Raw genomic sequence first — 23,863 nt, forward strand, 5'->3', positions numbered from 1 at the left:
TAAGAGATTGAGAAGAAGAGAAATCCTAGGACTTTTAGAGACATGAGTTGTCTATGAGCAACTAAGTATCCTTAAAAATGATACTAATAAATTTCAATTTATGTAAGACAAGTTTTATGAAAAGCTTGAGAAGGCTCCTCATGAAACTTACTTTTTTGCATTCCATGAAATCTCAATTTTCCAAAATTCATTTGTTAAACAACCTAAAACTATATCAACAAAGCACGCATATTTTATTTCACATTTTTCTAAAAAATCTATATATATTTATGATTTTAATATTTTACATATAAATAATTAATAATTAATATATTAGATGGAATTGGTTGGCTTAGATTGATCCAACGGATGATTTAATGATCCATGACGAAGCTTCTTTTCCAAGTTACTTGGTTGGTCCAATTTTTAAAATAGTGTGTCAAATATAATAATAAATATCATAAATGGCTCGAATTGAGTCTTTATTCTTTTTATTAAGAGAGTTAACACAAATACATAAATTTTATTCGTCAAGCAATATATGTTGTAGAGACAGAATGGTACCTACGAAAAGGCAAAACTATCTTGCCAAGATGTGCAGAGTATAATCTTGTCTTATAAGAAAAAATAAAAAAATAAAAACTAACTAGATGGGGCCATCTTGAACGATTTTTCTAGTAACTATTCTTATTCAAAATGTCTTATTCTATTGTTTTGCTTGAAATATTTTAGTATAGGTTATTTAGAAGTGTAAATTTTTTTTAAAAAAAAATAAAAAGCTAATCTAAAACCAACCCTACCCAACAAAATTTGGAAATAAAAAAAAAAAATTGACTTCTGCCCAAGGGGAGAAGGATCATGTGCGCCTTTGGGTGTCGATAAGGCAACACAATCTGGCCCGTTTTGAGCCCAAAAATTTGGAGCATCATACCACAGCCCAGTACTTCCTGGTCTTCAGAATGCTGCTGGATACCCTTGCATCGAAACCCTAGTTCGTGTTTTAGGCCTCCAAGGGGGGAGCCCTTTTTAAACCCCTGCCGAACGCCGCAGCCTCCCATTCCTCTCCCTCTCCTTCTTCCTGTGTTTCTTTTTCTCCATCAAAAATCTCGATTCTTCTTTCGTGTATCTATTTCTCTTTCTTCTTCTTCTTCTCCTTCTAATCTTTTGCACTCTCGATGACGAGATTCGAAGCAGACGGGCGGTCAGAAACTGATGCCATGTTGAATGTCTGCAATCTCTGCCTTCCTTGTTGTTTCAAGGAGCGCAGCTGAGAGATCGGTATTTCCTTCTTTTTTTTTCTCTTAACTTTTCTTATTTAATTTCATATAAAGTGTTTGTTGATATGCTATGATGAGGATGCCGAAAATTTTCTATGTCTGGACATCTGAGATCTATTTTTTGTCTTTGATTAAATACGCATCTTCTGAGCTATCGATTGACACTACTTTTTAATCTTGTAATAGTTTTTTTTTTTGTTATATAATCTTTGTAGCAAAGGAATTGCACCAGTTACTCTCTTCTCAGATGGTTTATTCTTTGTCTGGGGAGATATAACGGGTGCAGAGAGCTAAATGGTTGGCTTACCAGCCCAATGCATAATACTTGGTTGCTCTGGTGTCAAATGGTCCACTCGAAATTCCTATTTTTGCAGCAAAAAATTCATGTATTAAGAACAAAAATTTGTTAAGTTGGCAAGTGATGTGATTGTGAAATCTTAATCCTACACACCGAAATTTTGTGTGGACTAAAACTCCGCTTATTAACTGATGCCCCTCTTCTTATTACTGCACTTTTGAGTCATGTTTTCATTAGTTTTACTCGATATGCTAACATTTTTACAAGATTGCAAGCTTTGGAATTTGTTTAGAATTCTGGAGGAATGGCAATTGATGCAATTATCTTATCCTACACACTGAAGTGGTTGTGTGGATTTACACTCCGCTTATTATCTGATGCCATACATGATTGTCCATTTGGACTATTGGATCAAAAGTTCTCTTCTATATTTGTTTCTGCAACGGATTATTCTTATTTTTTTTAATTTTTTATCGATTTTAGCCTTGTCTTGTTCATTCTCTTGAGTCTATCCTTAATATTTACATTTCACTTCTTTTTTTGTGTGTGCTTTGTTTTAACAAAGTAACCATTCTTTGAGGTTTGATTTTTCAGCTGTGATGAAGAACCTGAATTATAGGTCTCGGCATATGAGGCTGCTCTATGATTTGATTATTTCTTCTGAGCACACTTATGCTTTTGTATTCGATTATACTTTTCTTTTTGTTTGCGTACTTTTAGGGTGCTGAAAAATGGAAAAAATGTCTTGTGCCCTTGTGCTTAGAGTGTTGTTTTATTGCTGTTAGTTTTATTTCACTTGGTTTTGGTATATGATGTTGTCTTTGTTCTAAACAAAGTAAACTAAAGAATTGAAAATACTAGGAATTAAAAATACTTGCTCGCCTTCTAACTGCAGTTGAATTTTTGTTTGAGCCGCATTTGGAAAAAGTGGCCCAGCAACAGGTTACGTTTTCTGCAACATCTCAGGGTTAAAACGCTTTCAAATCTAATTGCTATGTTGTCAATCAAGAAAGTTCATTGACTAGCTTCCTATTATATGACACTCTTTTAATAGTTGAAGGCTAGTAACTATTAGCAAAATTTCGTACGTGTGATGGATGAGGGAAGCTGTAAATATTTGTTCTAAGATAGCATTTGCTGAAAACTTCTGCAATTAAGCTTTGCTTCCTAAAGCTCTCAAGTTTGTACAAACAAATTTAAAAACAGAAGGATATCATTGTATGTGTTGCTTAATAGTTTCACTTTTCTTGAGTTTTTGAAAATAAAAGCAGAAAGCCTGAATGACTTCTTCCGAGTCGGTTCCTTTTTTTTTGTTTCTGTTTTTGTGTTCTACTCCAGTCCCTGCACTCGCACATAGCATGTGCTGAAAACTAATTACATAGCTGAAAAAGACCATAAGAAATAACTGTTAGTTCCCAATATCCTCCGAATGCGAGTCCTTGCACCATTAGCAGACCAAAAATTACTGGTTGTTACTAGAAACTCCTTAGGCCCTGTTTGGGGGAGCTGTTGGCAGTAGAGCTGTTGAAAGTAGAGTTGTCTGAAATAGAGCTGTTATAAAAAGCTGTTTACTGTTTGGTAACTACATTCTTAAAGTGCTGTGGTACTTTGTTTTATATTTGGTAAACAAACTGAGAAAGCACTTTTTTATGACAAAATTACCATAAAGGACATTGCATAGTATTATACAACAGAACATAATAAAACATAACATAAATTAATATATAAATATACGATATAGTATAATATTATTGTAATATAAATTAATATTATGTTAATATAGCATAATAGTAATATAATTATTAGAGTAAATTAATATTTGGTAATATAACATAATATTAAATTATTTATCATAACATATTAATGTATTATGATATAATGTAATATATATTATATTTATAGTATAATACAATAATAAAAGTATAAAATATTATAATTATTAATATAAATTAATTTCTCATAATATAACATAATATTAAATTATTTAAAATAACATATTAATGTATTATAATGTAATGTAATATAATATAATATTTATAGTATAATATAATAATAAAGGTATAAAATTTTATAATTATTAGTATAAATTATTTTTTATAATATAACATAATATTAAATTATTTAAAATAACATATTAATATTTCTCGCGGTCTAGGGGCTCTTCTTCGTGGTCCACGCTCGAGGAGGACCTCAGCGTGGGCCGCGAGGTTGATGATTAAAAAAAAAAATAATTGATTTTGGAAGGTACGGAGAAGGATTAAAAATTTTTTCTTCTAAAATGTGGTTCAAAAGATGCATACAAAAATTGAAAAAAAAAAGTACCTTTTCTTACGGAAGGGAGTCTGACGGCTAGGGTTCTTGGCTCCAACAAATTTTTAGGTTTATAAAGGGACAAGCTATGTAATTATTATATTTTAATATGGGTATTTTTGTCAAAAATACAGCTTTCCGAAAAAGCTGAAACAGCTTCATTCCAAAAGCTCCAAATTAGAGCTTTCTCCTAAAAGTTGTTTTCAGCTTCCCGCAAAAGCTGAACAGCTTTTTGAAAAATTTACCAAACACAGTTTTTTATCTAAAAGTACTTTTGGTGCTTTCTGGCCCTCCAAAAGCTCCCCCAAATAGGGTCTTAGTATCTTCCTTGGGCACATGTTATTCCATGCAATTTTGCGCATGATGCTCGCCTCTTATTCAGACAAATTCACAACTCTCTTTCACATTTGGTACCATTGCCTCGCCACTCTGCCTATCTTCTTGTGGTGCTTGGTGGGGTCATTCTTCACTCCAGGGAGATCTACTCTCGGCATACTGATTCTTCAGCTAGTTCCACTTCCGAGGCGTAGCTGAGCACTCAAGGCATAAGGGTGGGCTTTTCGGTTCTTATAACGCGCTTTTCCAGCACCGATCATTTGAGCTTTCAAGAGTTCGGTCTTGATTTCTTTCCCTTTCCTATCAGCGAGTTCCAAGTCTTCTGTTGCCGGTGCTATGGTTGGCCGCTAATGCCAACCCTCGCTAACAGAAAAGCATACTGCTAAAAATGCCACCTTCGAGTAAAAGCTTGCCATCATATGTTCAATTAAATTTTTCATACAACAATTTATTAAGCAATATTAATGCATCTTAAAAAAAATTAAAAGCATATTGCTAAAAAGGGCTGCAGTTCTCGCCGATGATCTTGAAATATTTTATTTTGTAATATGAGTTTTTTTTTTGTCGGTTAGGAAGGGTGGGTGTTAGCAGCCAAAGCCTATAGCACAGATTTTGGAACTCGCTGATAGGAAAGGAAATCGGTGCTCTAAGAGCACATTAATAAGAACTGAAAAGCCCACCCTTATGCCTTGAGCGCTCAGCTATGCCTCGGAAGCAGAACTAAGAATCAGTATGCCAAGAGAGATCTCCCTCATTATAGGAGTGAAGAAGGACCCCACCAAGAACCACAAGAAAGGCAGAGTGGAAGGCAATGGTACCAGTCGTGAAAGAGAAAGTTTTGAATTTGTCTCAATAAGAGAACATGCAAGCTTTTTTGTATTTGTTTCTGGCTGCTCGGCCTCATCCCTTTGTCTTGTTCTTCGCTTCCTTGTCTTTCTCTTCATCTTCTCTACCACCATGAGCAGAGCCGAGGTTAGTGCCTCAGAGGGAACCGTGTCATTAGGCCATGCTCCCTAGACTTGGTAGCCTTCAGTTGAGCCCGAGGTCTGACCGGGCTCGAACTACGAGGTGTTCGTCCTCGCACAAGGAAAAATGGATCCCATCCAAGTTTAGCATTTCATTCTTTTTTGATCTTATTTTTATTTTTGCAACTCTCGCTGCCATAAAGACTGATCTCGTGTTGATCGTCAGAGGAGGTAGATAAAGAAGAGGTCAGCTGCGGTTGCCAAGGGCAAGCCACCCTTAGGAAAAATGTTGAAGAGGGAGTCCTCCTCGACCCTCGATGGCGAAGCTACCATCGAGGTCGTTGCTGAGGCTTTGGTTCTTGAAGTCTTTCTTGAGGTACCTTGGGGGGACTATGGAGCTCGACCCTGAGGTTGAGGTTGTGTCGCCGATGAGATCGGCTCCTCCGGAGAGGGTTGTCCTCACCCAACCTTCTGCTACTGCTATGTCTCCACGTCGGTCTCCCCCCAAGGCTCGTGGCTTGGCTTGGTCAAGTCCGAGCTTGTCAGCTCCCGAGTAGGGCCCTTCAACTCCTGCTCGCTCCTCTAAGACCTACTTTCCAGGATGGTCAGTCCAAGAGTCCGATTCAGCTCTGACGACCCTTGGGAGATCTTGTAGAACGTGACCGATGCCTTCAAGAAGGGCTTCAACAAATGCTGAGCTCGAACTCAACGGCTCGTCTCGAGGATGGATTTCTCTAGCCTCGACGACGACGTCGTCAGCAAAGGCGGGGGCGGGGAAGGCAGTGAAGAAGGCAGGGCTGACAGCAACGGCAACAATAGCTATGGAGATGGCGACGACCTTGAGGAGAGTGAGATCGGCGGTGGCGATGGCAACCTCGACAGCGGAGAAGGTGGGGAAGGTGAGGAGTGAAATCCCGCCTTTCCATCTCTTTTGTTTTTTCTTCTTTTTGCTTAGGTAAACAAAGCTTAATGTACTCTCTTTTTCGACCTTTATTGAAATAAGTGTAAAAATTCAAAATTAATGAAAGTAAAGAATTTTTTAAAGTACCTGACTTCAGTTTTTGTTCTTGTTGTTTGTTTTCTTTACTTGAGTTTACGTCATCGCCCCAAGCTTCGATCTTTTCTTGTAGCTCTTTTTGCTCGCTTTCTAATGAGGTAAATATATATACCAAAAGACAATAAAAGTAAAGAAAATTTTCAAAGTACCTAACTATCCTTACTTGTTCATTTCTTGGTTTTAGTTCGGGTTGTTGCACTGAACTCTTTCCCTTACGTTTAGGGCTCGTTTGGTTCGCGGAAAGCATTTTTCTTCTAGGAATATGATTCCTGGAAAACAAATTTCTAAAAAGATGATGCCTATAAAAGTACTTTTGGCATGTTTGGTTGACCATGGGAAAGTGACAAATTTTCAAAGTGTTTATGTTTGGTTGGCCATCCACTTTTCTAGAAAAGTTATGTATAATTCCTATTATGCCCTTAATAAAAATTAGGTTTTCAATGCCTCTTTAATGCTTCTTTAATGCTGAAGGGACTTTTTGGGAAAAAGTAAAAATGGAGTGATTCCCACCTCATAGGAAAGTAACTTTCCCATGTTTCTCATGGGAAAGACTTTTCCATGAAATATGGAAATCATATTCCCATGGAAATACAATTTTTCCTTCTCTCTCCTTTGAAAACTCCAACCAAACAAGAGGCATCTCATTACTTTCCCGTTGACCATACTTTTTCCCCTTCTTTTCCCTTACGTTTAATTTCATCTAAGAAGGAGCGATGTAGAGCTCAGCTTCTCAGTTGATCTTCCTGGAGTTCGGCTCCCAAGAAATTGCGAGTTAACTCAGTTTGAGGAGGTCCCAGGTCGGCTCAGATAGTCTCCTCTATTGATATTCTCCGGACTTAGGTTCCAAAGGAATTCTGAGTGAGCTCGGCTTGAGGAGGTTTCAGGTCGGCCTGGATTGTTTTTTTGTTGGTCATCCCTAGAGTCTTGCTTCAGAGGGATTCTGAGTGAGCTCGGCTTGAGGACGTCCCAGGTTGTCCCGAGGTGTCTCCTTTATTGGTCATTTCTAGAGTCTTGCTCCAAAGGGATTCTGAGTGAGTTCGGCTTGAGGAGGTCCCAGGTCGGCCAAGGGTGTCTCCTTCATTGGTCATCTGTGGAGTTTTGCTCTGGAGAGATTCTGAGTGAGCTTGACTTGAGGAGGTCCTAGGTTGACTCAGGGTGTCTCTTTTGTTGGTCATATATGGAGCAAGAGAGAGATTCCGAATGAACTCGGCTTGAGGAGGTCCTAGGTTGGCCTGGGTTGTCTCCTTTGTTGTTCATCTCTAGACTATGGTCCTAGAGGAATTTCGAGTGGGCTCAGCTGAAAAAAGTTCCGAGTTAGCTCCGGGTGGCCCCTTAGTTGTTCATCTCTAGACTATGAGCCTAAAGGAATTTTGAGTAGGCTTGGTCTTAAGAAGGTCCCAGGCGTCCCCGGGGTGTCTCCTTTGGTGGGGCCCAAGCATCCCCGGGGTGTCCCAAGTCGAGTACAGTTGCAATAGTCGTCCGATTTGAAAGACAGACAATAAGTGGATTTTTATTAGAAATAAGCTTAGACTACAATGAACCTTACTGATAATAGATGTAAAGGTTGTCGAGTTCCAAGTCTATGGGATCAGAATGCTGTTGAGCTGCTCTAGTCTATACGTTCCCGGTCGCATAGCTTCGGCTATTCAGTATGGGTCTTCCCAATTTGGGCACAACTTTTCGAGCTCTCCTGGTTGGAACACTTCCGTCTTTCTCAAGACGAGATCATTAGGTTGGAATAGCTTGCCTTTGAGCCTTGAGTTGTAGTACTGAGCTGCTTTTTGCTAGTACACCCCCACATGGATTTGAGCTTATTCTCTAGTTTCTTCCAACATGTCGAGGTTGACCCGGAGCTGATCTAAATTTGTCTAGTCGTCGAAACTTTCCGTCCGAAACGACGAAAGTCCGATCTCAAGTGTGATTACTGCCTTTGTTCCAATGGCAAGGTTAAAGGGCATCTCCCTAGTATGGACTTGAGACGTTGTTCGGTATGCCAACAAAATATTGTAGAGCTCTTCAGCCCACAACCCTTTCGCTCGATCCAGCCTCACCTTTAGTTCCTGTAGGATTGTTCGGTTAGTCACTTCGGCCTCTCCATTAGACTGGGGGTGCGCCACCAAAGTGAATCGGTGGTTGATTTCGAGCTTGGTACATTACTTTTTGAATTTAGCATTGTCGAACCAATGTCTGTTATTTGTGATGATTGCCCAGGGGAGCCCGAACCTGCAAATAATGGTTTGCCAGATGAAGTCTCGTGCTTTCACCTAGGTAGTTTGAGCCACTAGTTTAGCTTCTTTCCATTTGGTGAAGTAGTCTACCGTTACAAAGAGGAACTTGTGCTGCCCAGTTGCCACCAAAACAAGTTTAAGGATGTTGATCCCCCATTGCACGAACAGGCAAGGGGCGTTGATCGGCGTCAGTGGCACCGCTGGTCATTGTTGGGTATTTGGCGTTGACATCGGTCACACCACTTGATGAACTCGACCGCGTCCTTTCGCAAGGTCGGCCAATAGTATTCCTGTTTTCTTAACAGTTCAACTTCTGCCCATTTGAGTTGGCCATGAGTTGATAGTGGTGTTTGTGATTGGATTTGTCGTACTTGTGAATAGATTTGGACTTTTAGCTTGGTAAGGTTATTGGCTTAAATGGGGGAAGTATGTGAGGATCTATGCGATCGTGTATTTACTCTCTCATTGGCTATGCATTTGGTAAATTTTGAATATTTATATTGGGGCCAAAGAACCCAAATAATATATTTTGACTAGCTTTTTTTAGTAAGGCCCTATGCTGTTACAGCATTTCAAGGGCAATGATACGAAAAACTTTGTTGGATTGTAACTTTTTGATACTTTTTGTGGTACAATAAAAATTGCATCCAGTGCCTTTCAAAAACACAATCTAGTTTCAAAGTTTCTTCTAACCTATTATAGAGGATTATGTTAAAAGCATCATGAACTCCCAAGATATTAATTAAATAATTCTAACTAATGATCGTATTGGTTCATGTTAGTTAGGTTGAGCCTTAGGTTCAATAGACAATCAAACTACAATGGGAAGACTCTTGGATGTCAGCTTTTTTTAATTCAACTTTTGTAAGGGGATAGTAATGTGAGGCTTTTTGTTGAGGAAAATTTCTTGTGTGAGGTATATTAGCGGGAATCTATATTTTGGTTTTCAAATATTTTCTTTGAATAAAAAATTCTTTCTCCTCTCTCCAATATTTTTTATATTTTTCTTCTATTGTTGTTGGTTCATTTAATTTATCCTTGTTTTGGATCTAGGGCCAACATGTCGATTTATATCAAAAAGTATGCAATTCTGTATGGTATTAGAGCCATATCCTTTATGACTAGTGATTCGTATATTCGTAGCTCGATATAGTTAAAGAGCTTCTAGTAGTTCACTATACATCAATGTTAGTGTGTACTATCATGTCTCTCATTAGGATCGAAAAATTGAATAGCACGAATTATATCTATTAAAAGTCTTGCATCAAGTATTGTACGATTGAGGAAGATTTTTAGGAGATCATGAACAGGAAGACATAGTGATACCACTAGAAACTCTTAGCAGAGAAAGTGGAGGGTCAAAGCTAGAAAATCTATGCATCTTCTCCAAATCAATGTGGATAAAAATAATGATCAGCATATTCAAGATTTAGAGGAGCCAAAAAAAGTATTGAATATTCTTACAGCTATGCACTGAATATCTAATGAGGTTTGGATTCAATTTTTTGGATATTGAGATTGATGATCTCAATCAAGGTAATCTTAATATCTTTCAGTATTTTTTTAGAAGAAAGAAATTGTTTGATAAGCGTAGCATGCTTGATGAAAACTCTTGCTATGATAAACAAATAAATGGGATAGACTGTCAGTTCATGGTTTGAATAAAAAGTATAGTTCTTATATGTTTGCTATTTATGGATGGACTAAACAACTTAAATTAGCATAACTTAAAAATACACGTATTAATCCGGAAGAACTTAATACTCAGATGCATGGTTGGACTATGTCCTCTCTAAAAGAAGAGATTTTATTTTCTAATAATATAAATCAAAATAAAATATAAAATAACAAATTCAAAAAATTAGAAAAAAGACTAGTTGAAGAATTCGAGAAGGAAAAAATCCTAAATAGAAGAATTAGTATAAATTCAAGGAGAATTGTCATAGATGTAGAAAATTTGGTAACAAAATTCAAGATTTGCAGGTGAAGATCAAACAATCTAAGGTTTTATCCTCTACATCGAAGCATGGAGAGAAGGGGGCTAATAGTTGGGTTCTTAGTACTTCTATTGTTAATGTCAATTGTCTTGATGATTAGTATGCATATATTTATGTTTCTTCTTGTATGTCAAATATTGATTTTGCTAATAACTGGATTAATGATCTTGGGTGTTCTAATCATCTTATTGGCTATAGAGAGATATTTTATTCTCTATATGATTATACTGATTCTGAGATAATTGCAACTTCACTTTATCCTCTCAAAAGTATTGGTGAACAATCTCTCACATAATCTTATGGATTTTTTTTATAAATATTATTTATTATGTGCTTGGTATTAAAAAAATTGATTTCTATTTTATAAATCATAGACAAAAATGTTTTATTTTATTTGGGTTTGATATGTGGATATTTATGCTAATGTTAAAACTTTTGAAAAGCTTATTACTCAATAAACAAGCTTATATTATATCTACTGGCAATTCTTATATGGATCAAACTCTCAAGAATGATATGACCGATTTATAGTATGCTAGATTTGCTCATGAATTTTGACAGACTTCAAGATATGCAAAGCAAAGGACTGGTTAAAATAGACTTCCTAAAATGAAAGTGAATATTGGCATTATCTACACCTTATTCAGATTTTTCTAAAGGGTAGCTTATGCATCTTCCATATTGGCATTATCTACACTAGATGCCAATATGGAAGATGCATAAGCTACCCTTTAGAAAAATCTGAATAAGGTCATCTCAACCACTATATTTGATACATTCAGATCTCACTGGGAGGATTAGCATTCCATCTTTCCTAGTATAAGGTATGAAATTGTATTTAGTGATGATTTCTCTAGATATACCTAAATCTATTTTGTCGCAGAAAAGTTAGAAGTGTTTGAGAAGTTTTATCAATTTAAATATAGTTGAAAATCTCTGTAAATTAAAAATTGACTATCTATGAAATGATGGCAGTGGTAGATATATTTCAAAAGAATTCTTCAACTATCTACTTAGTTATGGTATATGTAAAGAGTTTGCTTGCCCAACTACTCTAAATAGAATGATGTAGCAGAGAGGAAGAATGTATATCTATTGATATAATTCATGCAAAGAATGTAAAATGTGAATTTTTAGTAGAGTGCATGGAGACAACAATATATGTTATTAACAGGACAACTTTAAGAAGTCTTGACCATATTACTCCGTTATGAAAAACTATTTGGGAAGCGCCTTGATATTTCTCATCTTAATGTGTTTAGATATATTTACTTTATACGTGATTATGATGAAATCTCAAATAGGTTATATAAAAATTTTGTCATGTGTATGTTTCTTAGTTATGATAAGACTAGGAAAGGTTGGTTGTACATTAATCTTTAGACAATGAAGTTTGATATCTCTAAACATGGTTTTTTGATGAATGCTCTTTTTGGTGGTCCTTTGATTGGTCCTATTTCTCAATTGGTGATTTTAAATCAGTTAATGATGAGGACCACATATCTCATGAGGATGTTGCTTCAGAAAAACAAGGTGGCCAACTTTCTTCTTTTTCTCCTGCTTCTTTTTCTCCTTTTTATCTTTGCCTACTTCTAGTAGCTATATCATAAAACTCCATGAAAATTTGGTATAAATGTATAAAATTCTAAGAAAAAAGGAGCATATTGTTAGAGAAGAAGAGATGAAATTACTTGAAGATGAACATGAAGCTTCTGAAAATCCATCACTATTGCTACGAAGCAAGAGAAAAAAGAAACCAGTTAACATGCATGGAGATAGAAATTATGCTTTTGTTGCTTATTATTATGCTTCTATTATTGTTAATCAATTAGAATGCATTTCATATGATGAGACCAAAGTGTTTGAATTTGGTAGGTTGCCATAAAAGAAGGGATTTCAACTCTTAAGAAAAATGAGACATGGGATTTAGTTTCTTTACCTAGTGGTGTTTCTTTTATTTCTTACAAGTGGGTTTATAAGGTGAAAAGGAAGAGTAATAGCTCTATTGAATAGTACAAAGTTAGGCTTGTAGCAAGGAAATTCTGACAAAACTATAAGTTGATTTTGATGAAACCTACAGTCTAGTTGTAAAATTAACTATGATTAAAGTACTTATTTCTTTAGTAGCTTGCAAGATTGGGTCATTATAGTAGATAGATCTAAAAAGTATTTTTTTTATATGGTGATTTTGACAAGGATATTTATATATTGTAGCCTCTTGGTTTTGTTGACACCTCTTATCCTGAGTTTGTTTGCAATCTTAGGAAAGCTTTGTATAGTCTCAAGTAAGCATCCAAAGCAAGGTATGAAAAAATTGGAAAATATTTATTATTTTGTATCTATTCTCTATTTTCTGCAGATTTTAGTTTATATGTGAAGTTCACTAATAAGGGTGTGGTGATAGTTAATCTTTATGTTGATGACTTGATTGGCACTGGTGATGATGTTGATGAGGTCCATACTGTTCATGAACAGCTATTTGTATAATTTGAGATGAAAGAACTTGGTGAATTAAAATATTTTTTTGGAATTGAAATAGCTAAGCTCAAGGATTGCTATTTTATTTGTCATAGAAAATATGCTCTTGATTTATTGAAGAAGTATGGATTGGCTAGTTGCAAGCATAGAACAAGGCAGGCTTCTTGATGATCCTACCATGAATAAATAGGTTGTAGGCAGTTTGATTTATTTAATTATCATGGACCTAGATATTTCTTATGTTACTGGCATTGTTAGCCAATATATATAAAGTCTTAGACAGCCACATCTTGATGCAGTTTTATGAATCTTGAGGTATATTGCTAAGTCTGTTGCTTAAAGTATTTTATATACTAATAACTCTTCAATCAAGTTTACTAGCTTTATAGGTGGAGACTATGCTGATGAGGTGGGTATATCTAAGTTTATCACTAATTATGCTTTCAGCTTGGGATTTAGTGTTATTTTTGATGTCGTAAGATACAATCTACTTTTGCATTATCTTCTGTAAAGGCAGAGTATTATGCCTTCATGACAGCAATTGAGGAGTCAGCCTGGCTCACTAAATTGTCTAGGGATTTAGGTTGGGAGACCAATTATATTGTTCCCTTTTATTTTGATAATGAAAGTGCTATCTAATTAGCAAGGGATCGGTATTTCATGCAAGGACAAAGCATATTGAGGTTCATCAATCTCAAATGAAGAAGTTAATTTGTTTCCACTTTCCATAAAGAATTAGTTGGTAGATATGTTTACTAAAGGATGGGTGGGCAAGCGTTTTGAAACTTTGCTTACAGAGCTTGATATTGTTAACATAAAGTTTGCAATGAGAAGCGTTGGAGTTATTTGGTCCATGTTTTTTAGTTAGGTTGAGCCTTAGGCTTAATAGAAACAAGATCATATATCGATAGGTTTTGTCTTTAATGTGCTACACACAGAAAAAAAAAAAAAAAAAACCATGTACAATATTTTGATGCAGCCTAGTGATTTCTTCTTTTAGGATGTTTGAATACTAATTTCACAAACTTCGGCTTAAAGGTTATGTTTGTATGTTGGATTGGGCTTCACAATGCCCATCTTAAGCCTTGTAGCCATTGGATTGCCTTGATCAGATGCATAACATTGGTGCTTCAATTGAGTTGGAGTTTGCATTTCAAGTGATTGATATGATTAGCCCTTCAACTGGAGTAGGTTCCGAAGGAATGGTGAAGCTGAAGCATGAAGTTTGTTCATGCAGAGCCCGTATATAGATCGTGGTGAGCTAGTATTACCAAGTTCAATGGGAACAACAAGAGTACAAACCGGGGCTTGGAATGGTGGAGAGGATGTATGGTCCTGGAATATCAGCGGCAACATCGATCTCAAAGATCGATAGGTACCCGCCCTTTGAGTCTCTCGAGGAAGATCAATTTTGACCGAGGAGTGAATCCGATCAAAAGAGCCCGATCTTCTAAAAATTTGGCCTGCGGCGAGTCTATAATGTCAGCAGTGATGTCAAGTGATTCATCTTCCAAATTTTTGCTAATGCCCAATACTACAAACTTGGAACATGTGCCCCTTTGTCTTTATGGGCTCCCTCACTCTACCACTGTCTAAAAGGAGCAGGTTTGGACTTGTGAACCATAACGTTTATTCTTTTAGAGGCAGAAACTTTAGTCTTTGAGACCAATCGAATAGAAGAAACCATCAATAGAGCTACAAGATTAAGGATCGATCAAAAAATGATCAGAACCATGCATTGAAATAAATCAACTTAGTTTCGTCAAAAGAATACTCTTGCCTTTGACAAGAACCACAATTTTCTTTCAAATGCTAAAGATTTACTGCCAATCGGCTATGAATTAGAGAGAGCATAAGGTACCGAGTCAAGAGGACAATTGATATCAATACAGTCAAAGATGGAGATGGTATTTTCATGTCGAATATTGGTAATTTGAAAATCCCACCAATCCATAAACTCTTCGGTCATAGTAGGCCGAAGGTCAAGAGGGACAAAATGGTAGTCTAAATATAATTGCTCATGAGCAATTGATAAATGAAGCCCATAGAAATGTAACGGTACACCGCGACCATATGGTATGTTCAGTGTAAGGTATAATTTCTTTGATTCCTAACTAAGGGGTGTCTGAATCTGTGGCCTATTTGAGGCTTTACCTTTATCAAAGTAGTAGCTATAAGAAAACCTGCCAAATTAACCAAACCTAACCGGACTGCCCAAAGGAACCGTAGCTCCCAACCCAAGTATCTGACGTCGAGCTCCTTTTGCCGGGAAAATTCAAGAGGGGGACCATCTTTATTCAACAATCGCGCTTATGTGGATCTTTCGGCGCCAGGCGTGGCTGTTTTTATCGGGCACGTTCCCGTCAGTGAAGGAAACCACGAGCCATTCGACAATGGCATGGACACTAGGTTCCAATTATATGGACGCTTGAGTCAACTAAATTTGTGCAGCTGGTCCAATTTGAAATCAATTTGGAGTTGGATTTGGCACTAGAGAGTGACACAAGACGAATTTGAAATCAATTTGGAGTTGGATTTGGCACTAGAGAGTGACACAAGACGGTCATGACTTGGCATCTAAATAGCATTGAATAAGACTATAAATTTTTTTTTAATTGAATAAATTACAAAAATTCTTTCTAAATTAGAGATAAATTACACTTACATCTAATAGTTTAAAAAAAATACATGCTTATCCTCTTAAAGTTTATTTTTTTATACAACACTTTAACTTATAACTTAATAGAACAATAGTCAAACTGCTAATCTTAAATAGGATCAACATACACTACAGAAAAAGTCGGTTTTACCGACGCTTTTTTGCCGACGCTTTTTACAAGCGTCGGCAATTTTCGGTCTAACGTCTAAAGTTGGCGACGCTTGTAAAAAGCGTCGGCAAAAGACGACGCTAATACGCGTCGGTGTAGTCTCAGGCCTAAGACGACGCTAAAAAGCATCGTCGGAAGCCAACAACCCCCCTCCAAACAACCCCCTATCAGAAGCCATCCTCACACGCCTCTCTCTCTCTCTCTACCCGGCCACCGCCCTCCTCTCTCTCAGCCCTCCTCCCTTAACCCATTCCAGAGATCGGAAAGCATCTATTTAACCAGTAGTATTACCCACATCTCTCTCGCCCATTCCTCGTCTTCTCTCTCTCTCTCCAGAAACATCGGTCACCAGTGCTTCATAGAGATGGAGGTACAGAGACCAAACCCTTCTCCAATCCCTCTTTTGCTCGATCTTTTCGACCTTTTTTTGGTTGTTTTCTCATATTTTCTTGGGATCTGTTCTACCCTCAGATGTCGATGAGTTCTATGCGATGTGCGATCCGGGTGAGTTTTTTTTTGTTTTTTTTTGGTAAAGATCGGTAGAAGTTTGAGATCAGGGTTGTTTTGGTGTTGGATCTGGTTCTTGGAATCGAGGGATTTGGGTGTGGGTTGATTTGATGCAGAGAAGGAGAACTTGTGCTTATATGGGCATCCTGGAGGGATGTGGGAGGTGACGTTGCCGGCGGAGGAGGTGCCGCCGGAGCTGCCCGAGCCGGCGCTCGGGATCAACTTCGCGAGGGACACAACGACAGAAAGGAGCCGGTGCACAGCGACTTGTGGCTCCTTTCTGTCGCCTTCTTCTTCGGAGCCCGCTTCAATGGCAACGAGAGGCGATCGCACCCTAGCCATCCGGCCCCCAGGGCCTCATGTTCCCCGTGATCGAGTCCCCCGGCGCCGCCGAGGTCGCCGTCTCATTCTACCGTTTCCCGCCGTGCGGCGTCCGTGGGTCCGCCGAAACAGTGGTGCGCGCCTCCGCCTACGACATCGACGATGGCTACCTGGCGTGGGTTGACGAGGAGCTACTGGTGATGTGCCAGGTGGAGACGGCGGTGGGGCTGGCGGAGATCGAGGCGATCGCCGGCGTCGAGGGGGTCGACGTGGTGCAGATGGAGCCGCTGGATCTGAGAGCGAGCATGGGGCATCTGTGGGATCTAAGGGATGCGATGAAGGAGGCGGAGAGAAAATTGGGGAGGAATCGAGGCTCTGATTCAAAATATTTTTTTAAATTTTTTTAAAAAAAATATTTATAACGACGCTTTAAAGCGTCGCTAAATGGGTTTTTACCGACGCTTAAAAGCGGCGCAATAAACGTCGCTAAAAACCACCTTAGCGACGCTTTCTAGAAGCGTCGGCAATTCTTTTTTCCACTCTGACATAGCCGACCCTTTGGTGACGCTTTTAAAAACGTCAAAAGGAAAGAGACCGACGCTTATAAGCATCGGTAAAGACCTTAAAAAGCGTCGCCAAACCTTGTTTTTCTTGTAGTGATACCACAACAGAAAAAAGTTTAAAATGACCAAAATGATCTTAAATGACATAACAGCCACCTAAAGGGTATAAGAAAAATGCATGCATACTCTTTCCATCCAAGGGCAATTTCAATTTTTTTATATGAGGTAAATAGTTTCACTAATTTTCTTAATTTAACTAGATGTAAGTGTAGATTTTATAAATTATTGGATGTAATTGTAATAAATATAAATCTCAATGAGATTTTTGTAATTTATTTTTTATTTTGTATTTTGAAAGATAAAATAAAAAAGTTTGCTATCTGAATTTACCACAAGATTGATGCTAACTAACTGAGGTAGGGCTCATTAACCATGTTTGGAAAGGATATGCTGATAGACATATGATTCAGCATTTTCTTGTGCGGGAGGTTACTGCGATGACGATAAAATTCATAAGACTTATTATCACGTCTATGTGATCAGAATATTAGCTAAGTCTTCAATTTATTTGGGTGGCTTATAACTAAAATGATTGGTACGAGGTTTTCAATGAAACATATATTAGACTCGTCATCTATAATATTTGCTATCTAGAAGAAACATGGCATTGTAGTGTTTTCCTAATCCTACTCCTTGGTAAAATAGATAATGATGTCCTGCATTACTAATGCTTCGCGCTCTTATGGCATTATTGATGTTAGGACCTAGACATGAAAAAAAATTGTTGTCCAAATTAATGGCTATACGGGACCGCCAGTGCTGCTATTTTGGACCACCAATATTGCACTTGATTGGTTCACATTGTTATGCCGATTAAAGCTTCTTTTTGGTTAATGAAAGGACTAAACATGTGATTGCTGATATGCAAATCCTCAAGACACATAATTTATACAGAATCAGCTGTAGTTATATTGCATGACTAAAATTCGTAGTGAATATAAAAATTTCATAAATGCTCCCTTGGCAGCACAAAAAATTAGAATATGCTGTTCTGAAAAAGAATTTTGAAATATGCTCTCTTGGAAACTAAGCTGCCAGCCTACTTGGATGTAAATAGATATCTAAAACGGGTCGTGTATCGGTGCATGGTAGCCTTTCATTCAAGCTTTATGTCCAAGCAAAAATAAGCCACATCTTCTCCACGAATAGTGGGAGTGGAAAAGAAAAGGACAGAGAGCACTACGACTGGTAGCTCTTTAATTAACAACATGGAATCAGACAAGGCAACGGGAGATTCGTTTGTTGTTTGCAATTCTAGATGATATGCCTAAGATTTCACGGGTGCTAGATAATAAAGCTGACCAATAGCAGCTTGCCATAGGGCCCCACTATGCAGTTAAACCCGATGACGTGCATAACTTGCAGATGGATATTGAGAAGCTAATAGGCACGACTTTCGTTCTATATAATTTATATTTGGGAACCTTCAAGTATGCTTGCTTTTACAATTTTATGCTGTTATTTTTATTTTTTTTATTTTTTGAAGCCTTCGTTGTTTCTCTAAATCTCTACCTGACTTAGATATTGAAAGATTTTTCATCGGATAAAATTTGACGAGCTTCGATTTTTTCACTCTTATTTTTAGGTCAGTCTCCTAGATCCAAATAGATCTTTTCGTCCGAGTACTACTGACCATATTCTATTCGCCAGCTTGTCCACCGCTCCCGGCCTGGATTTTGACAGGCAATATCAGACATGCTACTAGTATCGATGCATTATTTGGCTGTTATTAGCAACCAAGGTTTTGAAGTAATGGCCGTAATAAAAAAGCTGCCGCAATGAATTCGCCCCCTCCATTGCATCACATATTCAAAGAGAGAAAAAGAAAATAGCTAGTAGAATGGAATATTTAGTATTTCAATGTCCTTGTATAACACAAATGATTTTTATTATTTGTATTTATACTATTACTGTAAAAAATGTTATCCTTTCCAGCATTTTTTAAAGCCTTGGTAAATTTTCCGCCGATGCTTTTGAAAATATCGCAAAAAACATCAGGTAGGTAAGAATAAAAAGCTTGAAAGCGCCGCTAAAAGCCACCCAATAGCGGCTTTTTTTAAAAATTTACCTATCCGGTATTTTTAATAGCTGATATTTTTTATAACAACATTTTGAAACATTATTATAATTATTTTTTTAAAAAAATAAATAAATATTTTTTGAAATGTATACACATTTTCTATTGGATAGTTCTGCAAAAAAATTATTTGCTTCTGCTGATCCTTTCTCTCAAACTCATAAATTTGGAAAAAGAAAAAGTAGCAGAGAATAACGGTGTCCATACAGAACCAGTAGAGAGAGAAGTTCTGGAGTAGAGAGAGAAAGCCCAAACGGCTAGTTTTAACCGGCGGTGTTCGTGAGGCACTCGGCCGGGGGACGCTCCGGCAGGTCGGCGTGGTCCACACGACGGCCGGGGCTGCAACATCGGGGCTTCTGAATCCCGTTGAGCGGCTAGATCCGGGAGGCGGTGGTCAACAAGGGGCCGTGCGGTAACTGGCGGTGTTCGTGAGGCACTCGGCCGGTAACTCTTCGGCAGGTCGGCGTGGTCCACGCGACGGCCGGGGTTGCGAGATCGGGGCCTCCGTATCCCATCGAGCGGCTTCGACTTCCTTACCTAGATCGGGGAGGCGGTGGTCAACAAGGGGCCGAGCGGCAGAGGGGCCTGTCTCCGGGTGAAGCCGCGAGGGAGATCGCCGGCGCCTGAGGAGGGGATTGGCCTGCGTTCTGGCTGTGAGTGCAGATCTGCGGCTGGCCACAGCCGGGAGGGGCCCTCGGTAACCTGTCTCTTCCTGGATTGGTTTTAAGCTTTGTTTTGCAGGTGAAGCTCGAGGGGCCTGTCTCCGGGTGAAGCCGCGAGGGAGATCGCCGGCGCCTGAGGAGGGGATTGGCCTGCGTTCTGGCTGTGAGTGCAGATCTGCGGCTGGCCACAGCCGGGAGGGACCCTCGGTAACCCGTCTCTTCCTGGATTGGTTTTAAACTTTGTTTTGCAGGTGAAGCTCGAGGGAGATCGCCGGCGCCTGAGGGGATTGATCTGTGTTTTTCCTGCTACTGAACTTTCTGGCTGTGAGTGCAGACCCACGGCTGGCCATAGCCGGGAGGGACAATCGGTAACCCCTATCTTCTTGGTTTTGCTTAAACACTGTTTTGCAGGTGAACGGCCCAAGCATGGATTCTAAGGGGAAGCAGCCGGCGGCGAAGGAGACGAAGGAAGCGAGAGGCAACGGTAAGCCATCCGGTCGCGGGGTACGCCCTGCGGCTTGGTCGAGGCCAGGACCGTGGGTTACCCATTGGCCCACGGCCGAGGAAGTAGATCGCCTGAGCCGCCGCTTCCCGGACGTCTTGCAGCTTCCGGAGGAGCCGATAGAGGCGGCTCGGCAGGTGTGGGAGGGCCGGGCTTTGATCGCCCGCAGCTTTGGCCGCCGGATTCCGGCGGAATGGGTGGCCAAGGATGTGGCCGCTCGCACTAAACTTAAAGAAGTGGTGGCCGTCCCGCTTGCGGACGAGTTCATTGCTTTGAGATTCCGGTCGACGGAGGACCGGGATCGGGCTCTCAGTGAGGGGCCGTGGGTGGTGGCGGGGCAACTCCTCGCTATGTGCCCGTGGGTCCCTGATTTTGAGCCCGGGGATGATACGGTGAAGAGGGCGCTGGTGTGGCTCCGGTTGCCGCGATTGCCCCCGGAGTACTGGTCGACTTCGACCATACTTCATATAGCGGCGCGGGCCGGCCAGCCGGTGGCGGTAGACGGGGTCACCGAGCAGCAGGCGGCGATGGGTTTTGCCCGAGTAAAGGTGGCAATCGACACCTCTGAACCGCTGCGGCCCGGTGTCCTGATACAGGGGAAGACGAAGGTGCGGTGGCAGCCCTTCGTCTTCGAGAACGTCCCGGTCATCTGTCACCGTTGTGGGCGGATGGGGCACGCGGAAGCGGCGTGCCGCTTTCCGATGGAGCCCAACGTACACAGGGAGACGCCCCCGGTGGCAACGGAGAAGGGGGGAGAGGCTGCTCCACCGTCCTCGGGCGGCGGGGAGGAGGTCCAGGGGCCAGTCTATGGCCCGTGGATGGTGGCGACGCGGCAGAAGATCCCACGGGGGGATTTGCCGCCGCGGCCGGGGGTGATGACCGGACCCGACCCTGGGGCTGGGTCATCCTCGAGACGATCGCCATCTCCGCCGCACCAGTCGCCTGCGCCGACTGCTCCTGTGTCCCCGGCGGACACGGAGGGCTGGCAAAAGCCAGCCAAGGTTGCGCGCCGCCGGTCGCCACCGGCGGCGGAGGGGGAAGGGCTAGCTTTGGCTCCTCCTCCCGGTCTTCCTCAGGTCGACCCGGCTGACTGGCTTGGGGACGATGACCTGCTCGAGCCAGTAGACTCGGCACCGAGTCAGGGGGCCACTCATCTGCGAGTTGACTCGGGGCTGAGTCGGGAGCTCGCCCAGCCGCGGGCTGATCCGGAGGCTAGCGGATCCGCTGCGGCCCGGGCCCAGTCACAGAAAAGGCCCAGGCCGATAGCGGACCAGGGCGTGCAGCGTGGCCCAGGACTGATGGGCCTGTCGGCCCGCGCGCATCCCGCGGCGGGCCAGCGGGCTGACTTAGTGCCGGCCCAGCGCGCCCGGGCCCAGGGGACGGGGCGCCGGGGTCGCGGGCCGGCGGGTACGCGGGGCGCGCTTGCAGCGCGGGGCGCGCCCCGTGCCCGCTCAGCCCCGGGCCTGCGGGCTTCCCCAGCGATGGGGGAGCGGGCCCGGGAACTGATGGGCCAGGCTGTCCAAGCTGAGGGGGCTGAGGACGGCCTATGGGGCCAGGGCCCACACGTCCAGGGCACGGGGGGTCCACGGGTGCTTCTCAGTGCGGGGCCAGAGGTCCAGGTTCTGGTGGGCGATCAGTCTCAGTCTGATTTGGGGGTGGGGGTTCAGATTGCGCCAGAACAGCAGGCCGGCGGCGAGACGATACCAGTCTTCCGGTTTGGGCCTCTGCCTTTGGACTCGGGTCAGCGAGTGGATGCGGCCTTAGCCGGACGCGAGGCGGGGGGCCGCTCCGTCCCTTCCGCGGAGGTTGAGCCACTACAGCTGGGAGGGGGTACGGACATACCCACTGTTGTGCAGCGCGTTAGGGCAGCAGTCATGGGTGCTGCTCTCTCTGCGCACGGGGGGGAGGAGGAGGGGGGGCAGCCAGGGCGTTGAGCCTGTGGACGTCCCTGCGACCCTAGGGGAGGATGGATCAGAGGCCGACTATGTGGACTGTGATCCATGATGATTCTAGCATGGAATTGTAGGGGGGCGGCCAAGCCGTCCTTCATGTCATCTTTTAAGCGACTAGTACAGGTTCACTGTCCGGAGATCTGTTTCCTATGCGAGACTCGATTATCTGGAGAGGGACTTGGACGTTTGAGGCGACGTTTGGAGAGGGATTGGGAGACCTACGCAGTTGACTCTCGGGGGCTGTCGGGAGGCATTCTGGTCCTCTGGCGGCGAGGAGTGGCGACAATTGATGCTTTCCACAATTGCCCTCAACAGGTAGTCATGATAGTTTCAGAACCGGGAGCAGCTCCGTGGGTACTGTGTGGTGTGTATGCGAGTACGGATCACAGAGTTCGGAGAGTCCTTTGGCAGGAGATCACCAACATCACCACTCAGGGTGTTCCGGTAGTGGTGGTTGGTGACTTCAATTGTATCCAGGGTGAGGATGAGAAGCGGGGGGGTGCAGCCTTTGCAGATAGGCTGGACAGGAGGGAGTTTCGCGATTTTATATTGCGGAACGGCCTGGTAGACCTAGGTTTTTCCGGACAAAAGTTTACCTGGTGCAACAACCAGTCAGGTAATGCTAGAGTCTGGGAGCGTCTGGATAGGGCCTTAGCATCCCCTGATTGGGTCCTCCGGTTCCCTACTTCCCAGGTCAGGCATCTGCCCCGGATAGCCTCAGACCACTGCCCCCTGCTGCTATCCACCTCATCGGTACATGTCCACCATAGCCCCTTCCGTTTTGAGAAGGTTTGGCTATCATACCCCCAGTCGTGGGACGTAGTTCGTGACGCGTGGCGTACTCCGGTGCGTGGTGATGCCATGCAGCAGGTGTCGCGCCGCCTGGAGCTGACGAAGAGGCGTCTCCGCCGTTGGAATCGTGAGGTTGTGGGCAACATATTCCGACGTTTGGAGGGGGTAGAGTCCTCGATTGCGGAGTTGCAGAGGAGAGAAGACCTGGGGGGTGTACTCCCGGAGGACGATATGTCCGACCTTCGGGGATTATTAGCTACTCACCACTCCCTGCTACGGCAGCATGAAATTTTCTGGCGTCAGAAATCCCGTGTGCAGTGGGTGAGTGAGGGCGACCGTAATACCAGCTTCTTCCATCGGTCGACGGTTATTCGGAGGCAGCGGAGCATGATCCATTCCTTGCGGGATGACTCGGGCCACCGAGTGGAGGGCGAGCAGGCGGTCCGACAGACCTTATTTGACTTTTTCCGCGCCAGATGGACGGAGGATGAGGAGGTCAGTGATGGGCTCCGCCCTTTGAGGGTGGAGACGGGTATTGGTGATGTCGAGAGGGCATCCCTGATCCGACCGGTGCTGGCACAGGAGGTGCAGGAGGCAGTTTGGGCACTGGCAGCAGACAAAGCCCCAGGGCCCGATGGTTTTCCGCCTTTTTTCTTTCGTCAGTACTGGGGCAT

At 42.0% G+C, this 23,863-nt stretch overlaps 1 long non-coding RNA gene and 2 other non-coding genes across 3 annotated transcripts; all 3 read left to right on the top strand.

Moving 5' to 3' along the window:
* The first annotated feature begins 880 nt into the window (after positions 1-880).
* Positions 881-18,371, top strand: LOC148702881 (uncharacterized). The gene is made up of 2 exons (XR_015967265.2): positions 881-16,123; positions 16,225-18,371. It is a non-coding gene; the product is annotated as an uncharacterized LOC148702881 (long non-coding RNA).
* Positions 1,667-1,753, top strand: LOC113461038 (small nucleolar RNA R16). Its single transcript, XR_003382985.1, has one exon. It is a non-coding gene; the product is annotated as a small nucleolar RNA R16 (small nucleolar RNA).
* On the top strand, positions 1,858-1,939 carry LOC113461037 (small nucleolar RNA R16). The gene has a single exon (XR_003382984.1). It is a non-coding gene; the product is annotated as a small nucleolar RNA R16 (small nucleolar RNA).
* Positions 18,372-23,863: the final 5,492 nt, after the last annotated feature.

The sequence above is a fragment of the Phoenix dactylifera genome, chromosome 7 (genome assembly GCF_051530095.1).
Source record: "Phoenix dactylifera cultivar Ajwa chromosome 7, Ajwa_hap1_PhDact_Kaust_v1.1, whole genome shotgun sequence".
Taxonomy (NCBI): Eukaryota; Viridiplantae; Streptophyta; class Magnoliopsida; order Arecales; family Arecaceae; genus Phoenix; species Phoenix dactylifera.